At 46.1% G+C, this 19,160-nt stretch overlaps 1 long non-coding RNA gene across 1 annotated transcript in view; it reads left to right on the top strand.

Moving 5' to 3' along the window:
• LOC121670687 overlaps positions 1 to 17,756 on the top strand; it is a 30,545-nt gene extending 12,789 nt beyond the window's left edge. Inside the window, exons 3-4 of the long non-coding RNA XR_006018207.1 lie at positions 6,046 to 6,113; positions 17,551 to 17,756. This is a non-coding gene — a long non-coding RNA (uncharacterized LOC121670687). The remainder of the gene's footprint in view (positions 1 to 6,045; positions 6,114 to 17,550) is intronic.
• Positions 17,757 to 19,160: the final 1,404 nt, after the last annotated feature.

Genomic DNA, 19,160 nt, shown 5'->3' with positions numbered 1-19,160 from the left:
TAGTTGAGGTGGAAATTTCAAAGAAAGCTCAATTTCAACTAAAATGGTTTGGGTAATCATGAAATGGGTAACATCAGTTACCAAAACCCTGTACATCATTTGACCAGGCAGAAATGGTGCTGATCTGGGGCTCTCCAGTGTATTCCTGGCTGTGGGGAATGCCATGAGGGCATCCAAGGCACACACACACATGGTGAGAAGCATCTTTATTTGTTGGTAACGTTACAGGATGTCCCAGGAGGCTCCCAGGTCCAGAGTCATGGCCCTCCCTTCTGTTTTCTTTTTTCCTATACCTAGCAGCTGCCAAGTCGATTTTTTTCACCTTTTTTTTTTTTTTTTTTTTTTTTTTGTCCCAGATCTGTGGCACTTTCTGAGTAATTTATGGCATGTAACTTTTAGTGAGAAAAAGCCCTAAATGTAAAAATCATAGTAAGAACATGAAGGTAAAAGCACTTGCTTGCTGCTGTAACCGGAAAACAGTGCACTAAGAATCAGTGTATACTTAAATGATGTCTTTGTGCCTATGGATATTATGGATAACACAGCAGCCAAGCTGCATTGTACAGCAGGCTTCCCAATGCGTAGGATTCCCGAGGGGAGGGAAGGGCAGAGGGAGCCCGTCAGAACTGCCCCATCGCAGCCAGTGCCGTCTCCCTGGAACGGTCAAGGTTTGGAACACACTGTGTGAGCTCAGGAAGCCAGGAGCGTGATTGTGCCTCGCTGTGTGCTGGAGTGGCGCGGCTCCCTCGCACGAGAAGGGAGCGGGAGGCGGCTGCACGGGGCTGCAGCCCTGCGCCGCACAACGTCCCGGGAAGCTGCGCAGAGAAGCATGACACAAGCCTTGAAACATTTAGGGAGGGGGCATGTTATTTTAATATCCTTTTTTGTGCTTAATAGAAAAGGGGTTTGTGGTTAATTCTTTATTATCTCCGACAGCAGTTCTCGCTTCGGCTCCTCTTTCTTTAACTGCCAAGCTAGCATTTTCCTTTTTTATTGCTCCTTTCTTCGAGGTTTGCTTTGGAATAGTGCCAGTTATCATTTCCCATTAGGGCAAATATTGCATCAAACTCATGATTAGGGATTTGAGGGCTTGGGAATATCATTCTCTAACATTTGTCTTTCATTTTCTAAGTATTTTTCTCTCTCTTTGTACACACACATATGCGCACATGCCTGCATATCTGTGGATATACATATGTGTATATATATTTATAGAGAAGAAGAAAGAGTGCGCTGCATGTGCCTAATTACATGGGTAGGTTTACATGTGTGCATGTGTCTATTTGCATGTGAAGTTTAAACCTCGTCTCCTAGACAAAGGAAAAGGGAAGAGATTTCTCCTTGTGTGTGATTTCAGAGGACTCAGAAGGTTAATAAAGGAGAAGAATAACAGATTTGTTTGTATGTTTTGGGTTAAATACTTCAGTTTTGCAGAGAAGGAAGGTGTTAAGAACACACACTGTGAGCGTGGAGATGAAGCCACTGCTAGGGAGCTGCTATCAGTTTTACCGACCCTACAAAACTGGGGAACAACACTGCCTATTTTTGAGTGTGCCTTTTCTGGCACCTTTTCTATTACCTTTACCTGTACATATATAGTCACTTCATGTCTAGCACATCCCTTGAATAAAGAGACAAAAAATACTACATTTCTAGAAATGAACTGTTCTGCTGTATGAACATATGCTGCACCAACTATATTGAAGAACTAAATAGATACTTGGGCTCTGATTTGGACATCCTGAATTGCTCATTAAAGGTGCCCATTTCTGTTGGTTAAAGGTGGCCTAAATGTCCCGAGGCAGACAAGAAACTGTGCCGAGCCTGTGCACGGATTTAGGCTTCAAGGCGTCTGGGTTCTGGCTTAATCTACTTCTTCCCTTGCTTACCTCCCAGTGCTTAGGCACTTCTGAGATATTCCAAAATCTGTCCAGCTGCCACCTATTTCTGATGCTGGCTCACAAAACCCAACACCCGCTTTCAGTGCCTAATTTTAGGAGGATTTTTGCAGAATGTATTTTTTTCCTGGTAAAAGTTTGCTTACACCTGGCCTGGGGGAAGGCATGTTACAGGTGGTTCCCCCCACCAGGTGCCCTTGTGGGAATGGGAATTGTGGTGATGCCTGGGGTCTGTGGTCCCCCCCCATTGCCCTCCCAAAAAAGGGTTCCCAAGAGCCAGGCACCATCCTACTTCACACCCAGCAAATCACTTAACCTCTCAGCATGTCGGCTTTCGCAGCTGTTAACACGGGGAATGGTTTTATTTCGCCTCCTCTCGTAAAGAGCATTGCGGCTCTGATCGACCCGAGGCCAAGCATTATTTCCACTTACAGATAAGTTGGATTTTGGCAGCTGGTGAGAGGGAGGCAAGCACATTCATCTGAGTAAAATCCCCTGGCTGGAGAAATAGCCAACGGGGAAGTTTTATAAGGCAGGCACAAAGCAATATCAGCAATATCCAGAGCAAATCTTGTATCAGAGTTGTCATTTTTGCTCCGACCTGGCAGTGATCAGCTGGGGAATTGAGGGGTCTGTGAGGAGATTGGAGCAGGCGAGCAGCAGAGCAGTGCTGGTCAGCTCAGCTGGGGTGGTGCTGACACTCACAGCACCCGACAGGTTCCTAAATACATATATTTCCAGGCAGCCAGTTTGCCTCCAAAAAATTTATTCGTCAAGGCTTGTTCCCATCTGCCAAAAGAAAACATGTCATTTATAAAAAAACCCCGAAAACCTAACACTGACAGACAGGAGTGTGTTGTTGAGCTACAGCCCTCTGCTTTTACCTGAGCCAAGTGCCGGAACCGTGTGGGGAGACAGCCCTGTCACCCACATGCTTTATTAACAGTCAGCTTTTAATTGTGCTTCTCCTTTAGTCACAGTTCATCATTTCTTTTTTCCAACAAATACTGCACTTTCTTCATTAAAATTTCTGAAAAAATGAACCCAGGCAAAATGACTCAGTCACTGTGCAGGTTAAATACAATGTCACCTCTTTTTCTGCTCCTAGTACAATGGCTGTAGGTTAAAATCACTACAGTAATTTTAGTAATTTATGCTGTAATCCAGACTGATAAACTTGACTCCATGTTTCGAGCTCTGCCCTGCTTCTTCGACCCTCCCTTCCTGAAAGTAAAGTTGTGGTCCCCGCATGGGAAAGCTTCAAGTTGAGAGAAGGTACAATAAACTCCTAGTTATTTTAGAAGTCTTTAAGTGATTAAGGCAAAAGGATGGTTAATTATAAGATTCTAAAAACACAGCTGCTAAAAAAAAGTTTCCAGCAGCCACCAACTTATTATTTTTTCATCATCTTAGACATACTTATGACATATGGGAAAAATAAAAGATTAAATCTCTGTCCCCAAACTGCCCCCACAGCCACGCAGTCCTGGAACAAGCAACATCTTCTGAAAGAAGGAGGCTCGGCCTGACTCCCTGCCAGTGTGCGCAGGGGCGGCTTCCAGCCCCACGTTCACTTTCACAGCCTTGAAAGCTGAATCTTCTGTCGGGTTTGCAAAACATCAGCTGGGAAAACTGTGGCTAAATCAAGAGCAACCACAGTTTGCCAGGGAACAAATATCCCAGCTTTGGCCGTAATAGTCTTCTATGCGCTCCCGCTCATGTTTTCATTTCTCACACATCACGGAAATAGAAAAGTCATTGCTGGCATTGCCAGTGGGACTGAACTATGGAGCCCCATAAACATTTTCACTCTGTCTCAGTAAAGAGCAACAGCCTTCTCCCTGTGCCCACATTGTTGAGGCTACCTCAAAAATAAATCTGCCTACAAGAGGAAACCACAATATTTTTCCCAGAGGCGGATGGTGCCTTGGGTGGGGAAAAGATTTTATATCGCCAGTCTATCCATATGTCAAGGCCAAAGTAAGGAGCCCCTGGTGTGGTGTGGCACCCGGGAAGTTGGGCAGCAGTGGGCGACTGTTATTGTCGGCAGTGTTATTTATGCTGATGTGCTTTAAAAAAAATCACCACTTCATTTTAAAACTACAGATCAGGCAGGATGGCTTCTAATTTATGATCAAGGTGGAGACTGCTGAGGAAGCCAGAGACGCTCAAATGAAAAGTAGATGTTGCTTCAAACACTAACCAGAAGCTGTGGTTGCACAAGTGGCACAGCAGTGTCTGTGGTGGCTTGGTGAGACAGACTTTCTATGAGTAAGGTCTGACCATGCCCCTATTACAACCAAGCCATAAGCAGCTAAGGAACACAAGATTAACCTTTGTGCTGCAGCAATGTACCAGTTATACATACTGCGATATCGCTTCTTTTAGTTACATGGGAGGCAGAGACCATGGCTGTGATGGTGTTTGTACAAAGCTCTGGTGAAATAAACCATCCACATTGGGAGCACAGCAGAGTGTCCCTCATTTCCCAGTGTGACCATCAACTATTCTGAAGTGGGAGGAAAGAAGGCATGCCAGCCCACTAAAGAAACACTTTCAGCTCCTTTACAGAGAGATGTCATTGGAGGTTTGGAAAAATACTGGCCCGTGTTGGTTCCGAACCTTTCCAGGTCTGTCTGTGGCACATCACAGAGTGCTGGCATTGCTTGGCATTGGTGCCCTGGCAGTGCTGGTTCTGAATAGGGGCTGACAAGTGCCAGTGCTGCAAGTGGCTCTCATGACACCCTGAAATGCAGGATGTGCCTTTCTCCCAGCTGTTCTTCCCTCCAGTGTCCCATCACCACAGGCTGAGTGCTCACAAATAGAGCTGACAATGCTTGTCAGTGAGATTTGCAGCTTGAGTATCAGGAGAAAGGAAAATTTGGGCACCTGGGAGATGAGACCCATCCTTAAGCTAAACATGTGCAAATTTTTGAGGTGTGAGTGTAATGGAAACGTACGGGCTCCTGTACATGGGTGTGTACGTACTAGGGTTACCTGGCCCAGCTCGTGCAATACAGAAAGCCTCTCTACAGTCTCCCAGTTACAGGAAATCATTCCTAAAGCTTGCAAAGAAATGTCTGCAGGAGGATGTGAGGCACAAACTGGGGTAGCAGCAGGATGAGAAGCGGTAACCAGGCCTTCTCTGCCAGCATGTTTTTCCCCATGCTTGCCACTCTCCAACCCATTTTTTCCTGTAGAGCAGCTGGGATGTCATGCACATGCACCAAGCTACAATGTGTAAATGCTTGGTACCACAGCCATGCCACCAGCTGGCCATCTGCGTGGAGCTGAAATCCGGCTGCATGGAGCACCAGGGCTCATTCTCTGGGGCAGGAAAGTGTCTGATCCCTCCTCTCCACTCTCTGGCACCACTTGTTTCACAAAAACTATGCAACAAAGTGGTTGTAGCAGCAGGGTGGGACGATGCCTCACCCCAAAGCCACTCAGGATAGTGGAGACAGTGTCCTTCACCCTGGAGCCTCTGGGACAGGACAATAACAGCAATAACACCATCAGAATTGTTCTCATGGGCTCACGGGGCTGTAGATCCCACCAACAGCCACCTTCAGGCTCACACCAGTGCAGGGGAAGGTGTGCTGGCTTTCTGCTCCTCACAAAAACTGTCTGCACTCAGGAGGTTTTCCCACCACTTCCCATGAAAGGCTCATGCAAACACCTTTACCGTCATCATAGCTTGTGTTAACTTGGTATAACACAGACCAGCTGAAGTTTATAGTGCTGTTTTTTACAGAGGAGCATTTATTTCTTGTATCAACTCTCAAGGATGTTTTATCTGTTTTATATCCCATTGAATCCTCTGTGAAACTGCACTAGTTTACAATAATTTTATTACTTTATTAATTAAACGTTTTCCAACAAGCTAGCTATGGCATTTCTTATCATCAAGGGTTCCATTAGTTTTTAATGGTGTGAGACAAAATTACCATTTACCCACATGCAATTTAAGAAGCATCATTAACACAGAGAAAGCACCAGGTGGGATTTCTAATAGTTACTGTTTCTCATTTTTGTTTTTATTTAAAAGGAATAACTGGTTTTGAGGTTTTTGCTGCAAGGTTGCCAAATCCTCACTTTGTTTTTTATGTTCAAGATAATTTAAAATAATGTTCTTTTATCTCCTTAGGCTCTTCTTTACACTTTTCCCTTATCAGCACATCGTGCAGTGTGTACGCAGTGTCTCGGTGCAGCCGGGTGAGTGTGTTGTCTGCACAGTAATCACCAAGAACAAAGACTCATCTGCACGGTCAGTGAGCAGGGCTGGGGGGCTGTGTGTGCACACGTGTGCCTGAGACACTGCCTGGCTTTGCAGGGCTGTGGCAGGAGGGAGCTGAGCTGTTGCAAGCCCCAAACCACATGCAGCTCTCACCTTGTGTGGCTCAGGGCCCACAGGCGCTGGTCACTGGGTCTCACAGGACCCATTCCAAGCCCAGGAGAGCAGGCACTGCTCCTCAGCCATGCTCCTCCATGGCATCAGCGACCAGCACCGTGAGGACAGGAAGTGGCAACGTTCCTTTTTAAAGTTCTTGAGAAACTTTGACACAGTTTGATACTCTGATACTGGTGTTCAATGCGAAAGACAAGGGAAACCCCATGAATGTAGTAAATATTTATCTTAAACGAAATGGGAATAATTAAATGGCACCTTCATTACTACATTCTATTTAATTATGCTGACTATTAACTAATTGCTGACTCAGTCCATTTACATGTTAATAAATGTCTGTGTTTAAGGTCCTCCTTGGTTAATTTTCTAGGTTTAACAATATGGAATTGCCGGTCATTTTTTTCTCCATGAACTCATTGCTTTTGCTTAATTCCGTGACCTCCTGCTGCCACGCATGGATGTGGGTGGTGCAGCCCTGCCACTGGCCATGGGGCACGCGGTGGGTCAGAGCTGCGGCCTCGCCGGCGAGATGGAGCGTGAGGGTCCAGATGGTGCACGATCCCATGAACCGCTGAGCGCGAAGCACGCGGGAGGGTGTTAGGGATATTTAGTGGGATGTGTTTGACAAGGTGTTTCCTTATTTAAAGGGGAGGGGAGGAAAAGGCAGATGGTGTGGCTGTTTCTAATGACATTCCCTGGCTGGGTTTTTTAACAGCAGACATAAGAGGGGCATAAGCACCTGACGCGCCTGTCTGCTTGGCTGCTGGGAGGGAAGGGACGCTGACAAAACAGGTCCCACTCCCACCCCGCTACCTGTTCTACTTATTTAATATGCCAGGGTGCCTGGTGAGGCAGATGGAAGGGTCTGTCCTGGGCCAAAGTCCCCAGAGCCACTGGTCCCTGCCCTGCTGCAGTGTTTACCCTGTCGCTCTGTTGCCTCACAGCCACACGGCTTGGGGGAAACAGCTCTCTTTCACAGACCCCCACCACCCCTGTTTTGCTTCCCTGCACCCCTCTCCCTTCAGCCTCATCCTGTCTTATTTTCCTGCTCTCTCAGCCCTCTTCTCACCCAGGTGGCTGCGCTGTCACTGCCACCACTGTGCAGGTCTGTTCCACTGCAGGTTGGAGCTGCCTGCCCTGTGGCCTCTTGGAAACACCTGGGGCGATGCTCTGGGTGGGAGAAGGGGGGTTACAAGTGGTGTTTTCCTCTTGGAGGTTTTTAAGCACTCTACAATCAGAAGTGGTCCGATATTTTTTTACGCTTACAAGCATCTATTAAGATAGAAGCAAATTCTGAACTTCCTAAATGGGCAGATAATTGTTCCATGAAAGAGAGCAAACAAATGCACAGGGATGTCCTCTGCTTTAAATGTACGCTGCACTGAACTTCTGGTGAGATAAATTTCTAATTAATTTGTTTGTGCAAAGCATGGAACAAAAGCTCTGATTATATATTAGAGCAAGAGGTGCAAAAACATCTTCCTGCAAAGGGACTCTGGGGTGGCCGTCCTGGGGGTGATGCCACTGCAAGCCGCAGTGGGAGTCACCAAAGCATCCTGACCCCCCTCACCATCCCAGGGAGTGGGACAGATCCCACCGCCCCCTGTCAGCCTCAGGAACCCCCTGCCCGGGCCGGCGGCCGGCTGGGTGGGTTTGGAAGCGGTGCCAGGCGGGCAGGCGGGCAGCGCAGAGCTGTGACTGGCACTTTATGCTAATGGCTCAGTCATTATTTATTCCTTTGGAATTCATTACAATCGCATTATTTGCGATCGGCTCATTTAGTGTCACGAATGCATCCGTAGGATTTTTTTATTGTGACCTAATTAATAATGAATGATTCTATTCTGAAGCGCCGCCGTACGCCGGGTTTTAAGGCAGGCGCAGGAGTTACAGCGAACGCTGCTCGGCTGCTCCGTGCACGGTGACAAACGGGCCAGCGAGTGCTGCTCAGACGCCGTGGCCCCACGGGCAGAGGCCCGGCAAGGGCTGTGCAGGCTCCACACAGCTTCCCTGTGGCCAGCAGCCCTCAGCCCAGGCATCCCGTGCAGCTGCAGCTCCAGCTTTCTCTCTATTCAGAGTACGGGTTTTTTTTGGCGGCAGCGGCTCAGAGCTGACTCTCCTACCAAACCCAAAGTTGAGCACCGACCTTCTCTAAAGCAAGAAAAAACTTCAAAAGTGTTTTGGGAAAATTCTGTCTCAGTTTTCGTTGACCAGTAATATACTTGTGTATTGTAAAGCTGCACAGGAAGAGAAGATCTTCAGTGACAGAAAATCTTCACCGTTTTACTTAAAAGTAAATATTTTCTTTGAACATGGTAGTTTCAAAAAAGACCCCAAAAAACAAAACAAAGAAACATTTAACTTTTTTTTTAACATGAAATTTCCAGCAATACTTAAAAAGTAATTTTATTTTGAAAGCACTGAAGTGACATTGACTTTTCTAATTTTTTTCCCTCCTCAAGAACCTTGGCAATACCCAAAAGAATATACTCTTTTTTTCCCAAGAAAGTTCTCACCCAAATCTTTTGCCAAGACCTACTTTTACGTGAACCCATGCCATCCATCAGCTCCATTTCTCACTGACCCCAAGCCTGGGTAAATGTGGCACCACAGCATGGAAATGGTTTCATCTTTCCCTTCTCAACACCTCCTTGCTAAAAACGCTTCAGTTTAGCAGCAGGGATGTCAGTTCACACTGATGTCTGGCCTAAATTCATTCCTGGAGGAGCGGTGCAGGGAAGTCCCTGTCCCCTGCAAATCTGTCTCAGCTGGGCAGGTTGATCTGCACCATGTTTTTTTATTTTCACAAAGTCACATCATTTCAAATCTCCCTGCAGAGCAACAAGCACATTTTAAAAATATTTCTGAAAGCCTATAAATAGTTATAATGATATAAATAATATTTTTGTGAATGCAAACCTAGTCCTCTGTTTCCCACAAGCACAGCCTGGGGGGACAGTAAAAGGGCAGCATGGCAGCTCTGGGTTCAGACACATGGGAATATTTAATGGGAAGCAACAGCTTCTCCTTTCTTCCCATCCGGGGTACACCCACACCCCTCGCAGCATTCCAGGGGCTCATCTCCCTCTGGGTGGTGGGAGCTGGGCAGAGCCACGGTGGTAGCTGCCAGCTTGGTCTGGGTTTTGCAGCAGGAGCCTTGAGGCTCCCAGTCACCCCGGCAGGCAGCACCCAGACCCACACGGCAGGGCAAACCCCACCCATGCCGTTCATGCCTTTGACACAAGCACTGTAGACAACTTCCTTTCAGATTTTTAAGGCTAAGCCGACGATCTTGTTTCATTTTGTTACAATGAATACCTATAACTCAGGTAATCAACCTGAACTAACAGCAAAAACTGTGTCTGGTTGTGGACTAATTTCCAGAAATAGCTAAAGTTGTGACATTTTGTGAATTTTCTTGTAGTAGCCATTGTTGGCTACATTCTGAGAGAATGATTCTCCTGCTCAACCCTACTGAGAGTTTCAGGTTGGCATAAGACCTTAAATCCTTTATGGACAGCTGCAAGACAAACATATGAAGTACTTGCTAACATCAAGTCATAGAATACTTTGCACTAATACTTCAGGACAAAATTTCCTAAAAAAAAAGGTTACAGCAAAGAAGGATTTTTAGAAATCTATTTTTGCTCATGGTGTGACATTTTAAATAGCAAGGGGAAGGGATCCTCACCCACTCCCTTTGCAAAACCTCCCCATAGTGCCATGCCGCTTCCAGGTGGGAAGTCCTCCTGGGCAAGCAGGACCTCCTGGCTGTGCTGGTGCATGCTGGTGCAGGGCTGGATTCCTCCCACACATTGCTATTGGCTTTAGGTCCTTACAGAGCAAATTACTCAAGCAAAAGTCCCTTAAGACTTTTGTGTCAGAAAGCAAAAGTGGAAAAATTCTAAGTCAGGACATGCCTGTGCAGCTTGCTATGTTTGGCCATCCTATTCCTCTTCTCAAGTATAATCACTTAGGATGGTCCCACAGTAGCATTTTTATGTGTAGAGGACGTGGGTGCACAGAAATTTTCAAGGAAAGAAGGAAATAACTGAAGGCCTGAACATTTCCTTCAGTGCATGAGAAGGAGAAGGAGGTTGTTAGTAGCATCATTGTCCCATCAGTGCACACAGGAGCTGCCTGTCCCCACCATGGAGGTGACAAAAAGTTGTGTGAGAATATCTCTCTCTCAGGAACATTACAAAACTAAAATGTATGCTCATAAGTTGCCTTCAAACCCTCAGAAGGAAACTGCCAACCATGGTGACTGTAGAGGCTGCTGTGTCTCTGTGAACACAGAACTCAGGAGCTCCCCTCCAGCAGGGCCACCTGAAGGGCTGCACATCACTTGTCCCTTTGTTTTTTCTAAATAAACAGAAATAGGCGACTCTGGTTGGTGTGTAAAATCACATAACGCACACACTTCCTAGCAGACAAACCAAGAGATGTCTTCTTTGTTGTGCATATATAGGTACACACGTACCTCTCTCCACACCCATTTCATTATGTTATTGGTGAGTACCTGGAGGTGGGGGGTGTGGAGAGTATGTGTGTTTTGTTTGCTTGCGTGATCACTGCAGAGAAATCCACATTAAACAGGGAATTGGAGACTGTGTCTCTCTACATGAAATCCAGCTTAATTTTAGAGCAAATACTGCTACCAAAAGTGCTGCCAGAGTCTGCATTGCACAACTCCAGACAGCATCTTTCATAAAATGATTATATTTTTTCTAGATGTAGTGAAAGCCTTGAAAAAAGTTTACTTGATGTCTAACCAAGCAATGCTGCATCTTCAAATTTGAAGGAGAGCTCAGAAAGTTAGTTTTTTATTATTCTTCATTTAAGTATTATTTTTTAATTGCAGCGTATTAAACATAAAATCTGGTACAATCTTTAAAAATAAATAGGACCTAACTATAAATGGGCCCTGTTGTGTTTTTATCTTTGACAAGCAAGTAATTGCTTCTCAAATTTATCAGTTTGTTTATGCAAAAACCATTTACCAAGCCTAGCTCAAAAGCATCAATTTCATCATTATCATCTTATTAATTTAGCCAAGCTATAACACAGCTGATTATTCCTGAGTAATATCCTCTGCAGCACATCATGTGTGGCAAAACCATCTGTACAGTACCTATTTAATAAATAAACCCTCGGCTAAATGTCTCTGTTTATTGAGAACTAATGTTTATAGAAAATATAATGGAACTCAATAAATAACTCAGCTTCATCAACCTGCATATGAATCAGTATGAAGAACGCTGACATCATCACCTTTCAAGTACCAGAGAAAGCAAAATTACCCAAAAGAGCTATAGAGTCAATATTAAGGCATTAAAACTGCAATGAAGGCATATTAATGCTTAAAACTTCATTGTTGGCAGTAGAATTGCCACCACGGACATATTTTATAACTCTAAGAATACTTAGGCTTTATGACTGTTTCTTTGTTGAGTGCCTTGCACTTAATGTAGTTTTCCACTTTAAATAAAAAAAACCCTCAAGATCTTAAAAAAAAAAAAAAAAAAAGGAAAAAGAAAATTGCTGATTCCAAGCATTCATTTTTAAAATAATACAAACTGCTGATTCCAATTGTTCGGATGGAGGAGAAGGCGAACTTATTTAACTCCATGCTTCCTGAGCTCCTGGCAGCAGGCACGGGGTGTGCCGAGGTGAAAATTGCTCAGCAGCACTGCACAAAGATTACAGAGCAGTCCATGCACAGCCTAAGACATTATTAATAGAATTCCAGGGTTTAGGGGAGAGAAAAATGAATAGAGTTGTGGCAGACATTGGGATACTTATTGATCGCTGGTTGTTCCTACAACAGCAGCTCTCACTCGTTTATTTGATTTGGTGCTTTAAAACTGCTTCTCTGCCACAAATCAGGCATTTAAAACATATCTCTACACCATCAGCAAATAGTGACAGATTAATTTCTTACAGCTCCTTTCCTGGGGCCCTCTGAGAGCAGTTTTTCTTTGTTTATATTTTGCCGTCTTTATTGCTGAGGAATATGACTCCGTGCATGCAGTTTAAGAGAGGGCACTGCAAGGCTGCAGGCATGGGTGGACATCCAGTCAGCATCATCCTCTGCAGTCCCCCCCAGGTGCCTCCAACAGGTCACAATTCCACAGGAGACAACTCTCTCCTTCATGAATGCAAAGTCCCACGACACTGCGTCAGTAGCGCGGCAGCTCCAGCTCTTGTGAGTGATCAAGGACACAGTGCACATTCTTACGACTTCTCGCAGCATTTCCCTGCCCGCAGGCAGGGCCAGCCTCCCCGGCGTCCCTTCTGGTGGGAGAGACCGGATCAGAGGGACCAAGTGTGAGACACAGAAAACATATTTCATAATCCACTCATTAGCACACACGTGATGGGAAACACTTAAGGGTGTGAATATTTTTAACACTGTATGTGTTTACATAAAAAATGTGACTTACACAAATCTTCATTTGCTATGCTGTATAAACTTGCTACATGGATTAGGACTGGTCCATCATGCTTTCCTGGGAGAGACAGAAAAGGGACAGCGAGGTCTGAAGAACCTGCTGCTTTACTTCCCGTGTCCAAAATGGCTTGAAAAAAATAAGAAAAAGTAAATGTGCTTCTGAGTTATGAAAAAATGCATTTTCAATTCTTGAAACATTTTGACCAGATAACTAGAGAAACAAAGCAAAAAACAAAAAATCCCTAATGACTACAAATGGAAAAATTTGAGAGATTTTTCTCCAATGAGAGAATATCTGGGGGAGCCCCCAGCCATCTCTCTCAGCTTGCAGATTGCTGTGGCACCCTGAGGTCCAGCTGTCCCCCAGCGTGGGGTCTTGGACTTGGGATGAATTCACCCCTCACACCCTGCAGGCAGCAGCAATCAGTGCCACATCCTGCTGCAGCCGCCTTTGTTAACTCTCGTTCAGAAAGTGTTTTTGGGGAGCAGTTGTTGACCCCTCAGCCTGGGGGACTGCTGCTGGGCAGCACAGACAAACCCCCCCACACCAGACACGTGCAGCAACCAGGTTCACTCTTCTGAAGGACTTTCAGGCTGGCAAAGGGCAGGAACATCACCGGTCGGATCATCACCAGTTGGAGCATCACCGGTTGGATCGCGCTGATCTCTGCTAGTGACAAGGCTGACGGAAACAAGCTGGGTGCAATCCCACATTAAATCATCACGTCCGAGCATCTCAGGCACTCTGCAAGTGCCTTGAGTTTTTCCCATTCTCCTCAACTTATGTTGCACATATGCAGCTCTTGTTTGCCTTCCTGAATAAAATAGCAGATCCACAGCGCTTCGCCGCCTAATGAAACTGAACATATTTAGAACATATGTGAGCCCGCTCGTCGCGAAAAGAACCATTTGTGGTTAACGAAGAAAGTATTCATGGTTTTGCTGCTAATTGCAGGGCGGTCTGCGTTTTCTTTCTGAGGGAAGAAAAAGGTAGCGCTGCAGTTGGAAGCACACAATAGAAGCATGGCACCTTTTTTTTTTTTTGCTGAGTTTTGATGCCTTTGGATAAGTGAATCAATCCATGGGGCAAGGACATGGATGGGGGAGAATTATCATTGGTAATCCTTATGTGGTTGTACATCAGCTGAAAACCCGTATGTTTCTTTTAATTATTACTCACGCTGCACATGAAAAGATGGGATATTTTCCTCACTCAAAGTTGATGGAGGTTTGCCATCTATTATAATCTAGCAGGATCTGCCAGAGCTGGAGACAGGCAATTCCCAGTGACTCCCAGATAGCAGCACTGCCTACCACAGCCTCATGACCAGGGCTCTGCCATGGCTCAGGGGCCAAGAGAGTTCTCCTCCTCTCCCAGCTTCCAAGATGCTGTTTCTTGTTCTTTAAGGTTTGCTGAGAACTCAAACTGCTCATGAGAAATGTCACCAAAGCAATATATTAGACAATTTACTGAAAGTATAATGCATTATTATTAATCAACATGTTCCAACCTACTGTTCTGTGGCAGGCACCAAATCTCCACTAATTCTGGAGTATTGAATCAACACAAATTTTTCTAGCCAATATAATTTTCAAAATTTTAATTAGTTGAAGTGTCTTATCATACCCTACCCTCAAAATTATCCCTGAACCCTCCCTTTGCTTCTAAAGATAAATAATGTTATTTTTTCTTTCAAAAAGAGAATTAAAATTGTGATTAATATCTCCTTCAGAAGTATAAACTGCTACATCTTAACATTATGAAATGTGAAAAAAAATCTTTTGTCACTATCTTTACCAGATTCAGAAATTCATCATAATCGTGGCTTGAGAATGTATTAGTAAGTGAACAAACTGATACAGAATGATCACAGAACTGGCAAGTCCCAAATGAACCCTAAATTAGAAGCGCGTAAACCATCAATGCACTTGAAGGGACCAATAAGAGTTTTAGCAGAGAAAAATCAGGATCAAAATATGAGATAAATGCTGCAGGGCAGAATATACAATTTTAAAGGCTTATTTATATGTTATACAGAGAGCTGAGCTGATGTTACACAGTCAGTACTAATGCATCTGCCTGAGTGGGAGGCTGACAATTTAATTCAGAGAAAGAATTTAGGTTTTGAATGAGTTTGCACGCACATGGAGAGTTGAAGCACTGAGGGAAAGGGCTTAGTTTCTAATGAACGAGTGTTTCAGAGGGCTAAAGTTTTAACACATGGTTTTGGTGTCCCTGGCCGCTGGCAAGATTGGAGTTGCTGTAGAGGGGCACTTTCCATGTTCCTGCACTCAAATGTCACGTTGCAACAGTTGTCCCCGAAAATGCAGGGCTGAAGGAGGAGACAGGGAAAGGACTCTGTGGACAAACCCTGCTGTCCACAGCAATAATGCGCTGCAAGCAGAAGGGTTCAAAGACAGAACTAACAGCAGGGCCCAGGCAGACAGGACAGCACATTTTCACCTTTTGAGTTTGTGCAGGCTGTCCATTCTCCCCTCAGGGGACTCAGATATAGGTGCTGGAGTGTGCTGCCAGGTGGGAGCCAGCAGGCTGGGTCTCGGCATGAGGGAAGGAGAGAAGAGGGACACACTACTTGTCTGAAGATCAGGTCCTGCCTCCGTGCCGGGGTTTGGCAAGGGTCACGTGGCATGCTGGGACCAAGGCCAGCACCATGGCAGCCTTGGGATGCAGGTGATGGCATTGCAGCTGGCTGTGCGAGATTTCTGCCAGAGCCATTGGATTTATGGCAATGAACACTTTCCTGAAGGGTGCCTTAACTGACAAAATCCTGGTGGCTGCAGGTGAATAAGCTGCACAGTTCATGGGCAGTGGAAAGGAGAGGGAGCAACTGAGATACAAAATGCAGACAAGATATTAATTTTTCCCTCTAATATTTTATGAAGAGGAAAGATTCCCTTTACAGTTGCCTGGCTGCTTTTAAAGAGTACCCAAAAGGGATATATTCCCTATTACATCCTTCTGCCCCACTGCTCTGACAGTCGCACATTGCTCTGCAGACCAAAACCAAACGAATGAGAATGCCTTAAAATAAAGTGCACTCTTTTTGGTGTTCATAAATAGTGATTTATGGTGCATGATCACCAAGACTATGAGTATGCCATGTAGCAACACCATGGCAAAGTACAGTCAGCATAGAAAAAAGTTTAGGGCTTGGGCTGGAGTAAAACTGCCAACAGGGGGAAACCTGGCTGAGGGGAAAACTGGACTCTCCTTCGCCTTTCAGAGGGGACGTGAAAAACCAATATGCTTGTGCTTGGTACAATAACCTTACAGCAACTGAGAAAGAAGGTAAGGAGATCATTGGAGCAAGATAATTGTAACGAAGCAAGACTAATGCAGCAGCCCTCCGGCAGCTGAATGTCCCTGACCATCAGCGTGTCCTGCCAGGCTCTCATCCCTCTGTTCCTCACCCCGATCACAGGCCAAGGCAGTAGGGAGCGCCGTGCTACCATCACAGCATGCATACCAAAATAGCCTCAGCAAGGCTGTTAAGAAACTAAATTACATCCTTGATGTCTGCTGACTTCCAGAGGGCTGGTTTTGTTTACAGGATGCGTAAGAGCCAGTGGACTCAGCTCAGCAAGAATAGAAACCCCTCCATTACTGTGAGGCCGGACAACAGATGGCAGGAAGGTCATGGGCTGGGTTTGTAACCACAGGGTGGGCAAATGCTGACCTGGTCTTTGGGGACATACAGGCTTGGCCAGCAATTCCCTAATCACCCTGTCACAGGGGGCATTTTGGGTGCACTGCTCTCCACCACCCTGCTGATGACACAGTGGCTCGGGGCACCCAGGGTGCAGGTGGCCCACAGGGCTGGCATCATTGGCTTTCACCCACGCTGCAGCAGGCGAGAGACATTTGCAGGGAGCCTGAGAGGTCAGGAACTGGTCCCTCTGGGCTATTTCAGGTTGGTGATTGCAGGTTGTGGCTTCTACTCCCCTCTGCCGTTTGACTCAAATGTGGTCTGATGGTGAGAGCAGCCAAGGGTGAGGAAGGGCTGTGGGGTTGCTCTGGGGTCAGGCTCATTTGCAGCCACCGACGATGTCACTGGGAAGGTGGATGATCTGTCACCTTGACATCAAACTGAATGGTGCTGCTCAGTGCTGCTTCTGCTGGGGCTGCCTGGACAACACACCCCATCACTGCTTTTTTCCTTTCCGTAGCCACCTCCCACCTGAGGCTCCTGGCTCACCCAGAGCTTGATTACTTCAGCTGGGTCTTTCAGCCTCCTGTACCTCCTGGCCAAGGTGCTCCTAGCTAACAACCACAGTAATTATGAGTTCCCAGGTGCACGACCATCGCACTTCCTTCCAGCCAGGACCCTGACTTTGGCCATCCCTGTTCCGGTACCACATTGCACTCTGTCTACCACAGCAAATTTCATGCGGACATTACCACATTAGTGTCAGGGTAAATGGCTAAAATACAGAAACAATCTGGTTCCAAGAAGCATGCTTAAAAAAACGGGCAAGTAACTACCCTCTCATGCCACACGTCTCTTTGAAGTGTATAAAGTCACTGTCTCTGCCAACATGCATGTGGGGATTACTGCCTCTCTGTGATGCCACCCATCAGCTCTCACTCCCTAACTCCCCTCCTGCCTGCAGCACCACCATCACCAAGAAAAACAGGGGCAATTATTTTGGGGCCACTCCAAAATTACCTGTAATTCTTAGTGCAATATGCCCTCGCTTTTCTCCCTCTCTTTGTTTTCTTTTTCTTGATTCTGATAAATAATTGTGGTTTGTTTTATTTTCCTTTGCAGGTCTACTGCAGCTGCAACAGGAGAAGCTTCTCTTGCCTTTTACATGATGCTTCATAAAAGACAGTAGCTCTTGAACGTGGAGTGAGCCAGAGAGCATTATTTCTGAGGTCCTCAGTAATAATGCACACACCATCCTCCACAGATAAGAAAATAATGTCATTGCCAGGTTAGCTGTTGCTTGAGAAATACAGAATCCTATTCCTGAAGGCAGCTGTTCTCTGTTTGGTGGAGGAGCACACAGGTTGCTGTGGCAAACCAAATTGAATTGCCAGGCTGCAGCTTTGCTGGGGAGCTCCAACAGTACAGAGGGGAGCCCTCCTGCCTGGCTCCTGCTGGGGCAGAGGGATCTGCCATCAGCTCCCTCTTCCCAGCAAGTATCTGGGATGCCCAGGCTGTGACAGGGGTGCATTGCAGCCCAGCCATCTGGGGTGCCTTACAGCCTGGTGCTGCTGAGCTCCAGTAAGGGTGTTACATTCTGACCCACAATTACCTATTTAGGTTCTACCCCACTGGTAAAACTGTTTTCCATGGAAAACAATAGGCTCCTCTGCTTGCCAAAAGTAGAAATCAGTCATATTGAAAGGCATTTGACAGGAGTGTAAATAAATAGAGATACCTTGAAACAGAAACTTTGGAGGAAGGTTAATTTCTGAAATCTGTAACTCAGATGTCAGATCAGATTTGTGAAGCAGTGAAGAACATAAACAAGTAGATGAGAAGACTGTGATTAATGAAATCAATTAACTATGTAAGAGGGGCTATTGCAATCTGAAAGACAAAACCAGGTGAGGAGACTCCTGCCAGATGCTCTTGGCAGGGCAGCCAGGTAGGAACCAAGGGTGGCTGGGGCCAGGTCCCTTTTCCCCTTCCCTCAGGACAGAGGAGCTTTGCCGGGCATCACACCACCGATGCACCAGTCTCATGCTCTGCCCTGGGGTTCTGAGAGGACTGCTGGCTCCTGGAGCATGTGGCCGTCACCTGCCTGGGGGTTCTCCCTTCAGCCCCTCTTCCCTAGCGCCAGCTGCTCATCAACACAGCCAGCCCTTCTCTCCATCCTCAGTCCCAGCTCACACCAGAGCAGCACAGCTGCAGGCAGAGAAAAAGGAGGTGTCCCTCAATGCAGGAAGGTGGTTAAAAACATAATCTAAATCACTAACCCTTAAAAATAATAAAAAGTGGGCCTGAGCATGTCACCCTGCACAGCCATCTCCTCTCCTCTGTGGCCCCCAGTGCTTTGGAGCGCTGCAGGGTGGCCTCGGGGCTGCTCCCTGTGCCGGGTCCCTGGTGCAGCCTGGGGGGCTTGCCTGGCCAGTGCAGCACAGGCCGTGGGCTGACCCTGCTGGGATGTGGCGCAGCTTGGCCACACCACACCCACCAGCTGGGGCAAGAGATGTGCTGTGCTGCAGTTGGGTTTCCCTCATCCTGCAGCTATAATTAGATTTCTCAGCGTTAATATGTTGAATTAAACACCTACTTCTGGGAGGGGAGGAAAACAGTGGGCTGTATTTTTTTTCCCCCTGCAAGTAAGCAATTTGCTGCATGCTGTAATTTGTCTGCACGCTATCCCTTTTTTTGGGACACATGTAATTTTGCTTTGATGAATGACACAC

Source organism: Corvus kubaryi, unplaced genomic scaffold (genome assembly GCF_017639235.1).
Source record: "Corvus kubaryi isolate FWS band 111438036 unplaced genomic scaffold, C.kubaryi_AGA036_p1.0 37396, whole genome shotgun sequence".
Lineage (NCBI taxonomy): Eukaryota > Metazoa > Chordata > Aves > Passeriformes > Corvidae > Corvus > Corvus kubaryi.
Note: the sequence above shows the minus strand (reverse complement) of the source record. Positions and strands in the feature narration are given on the sequence as shown.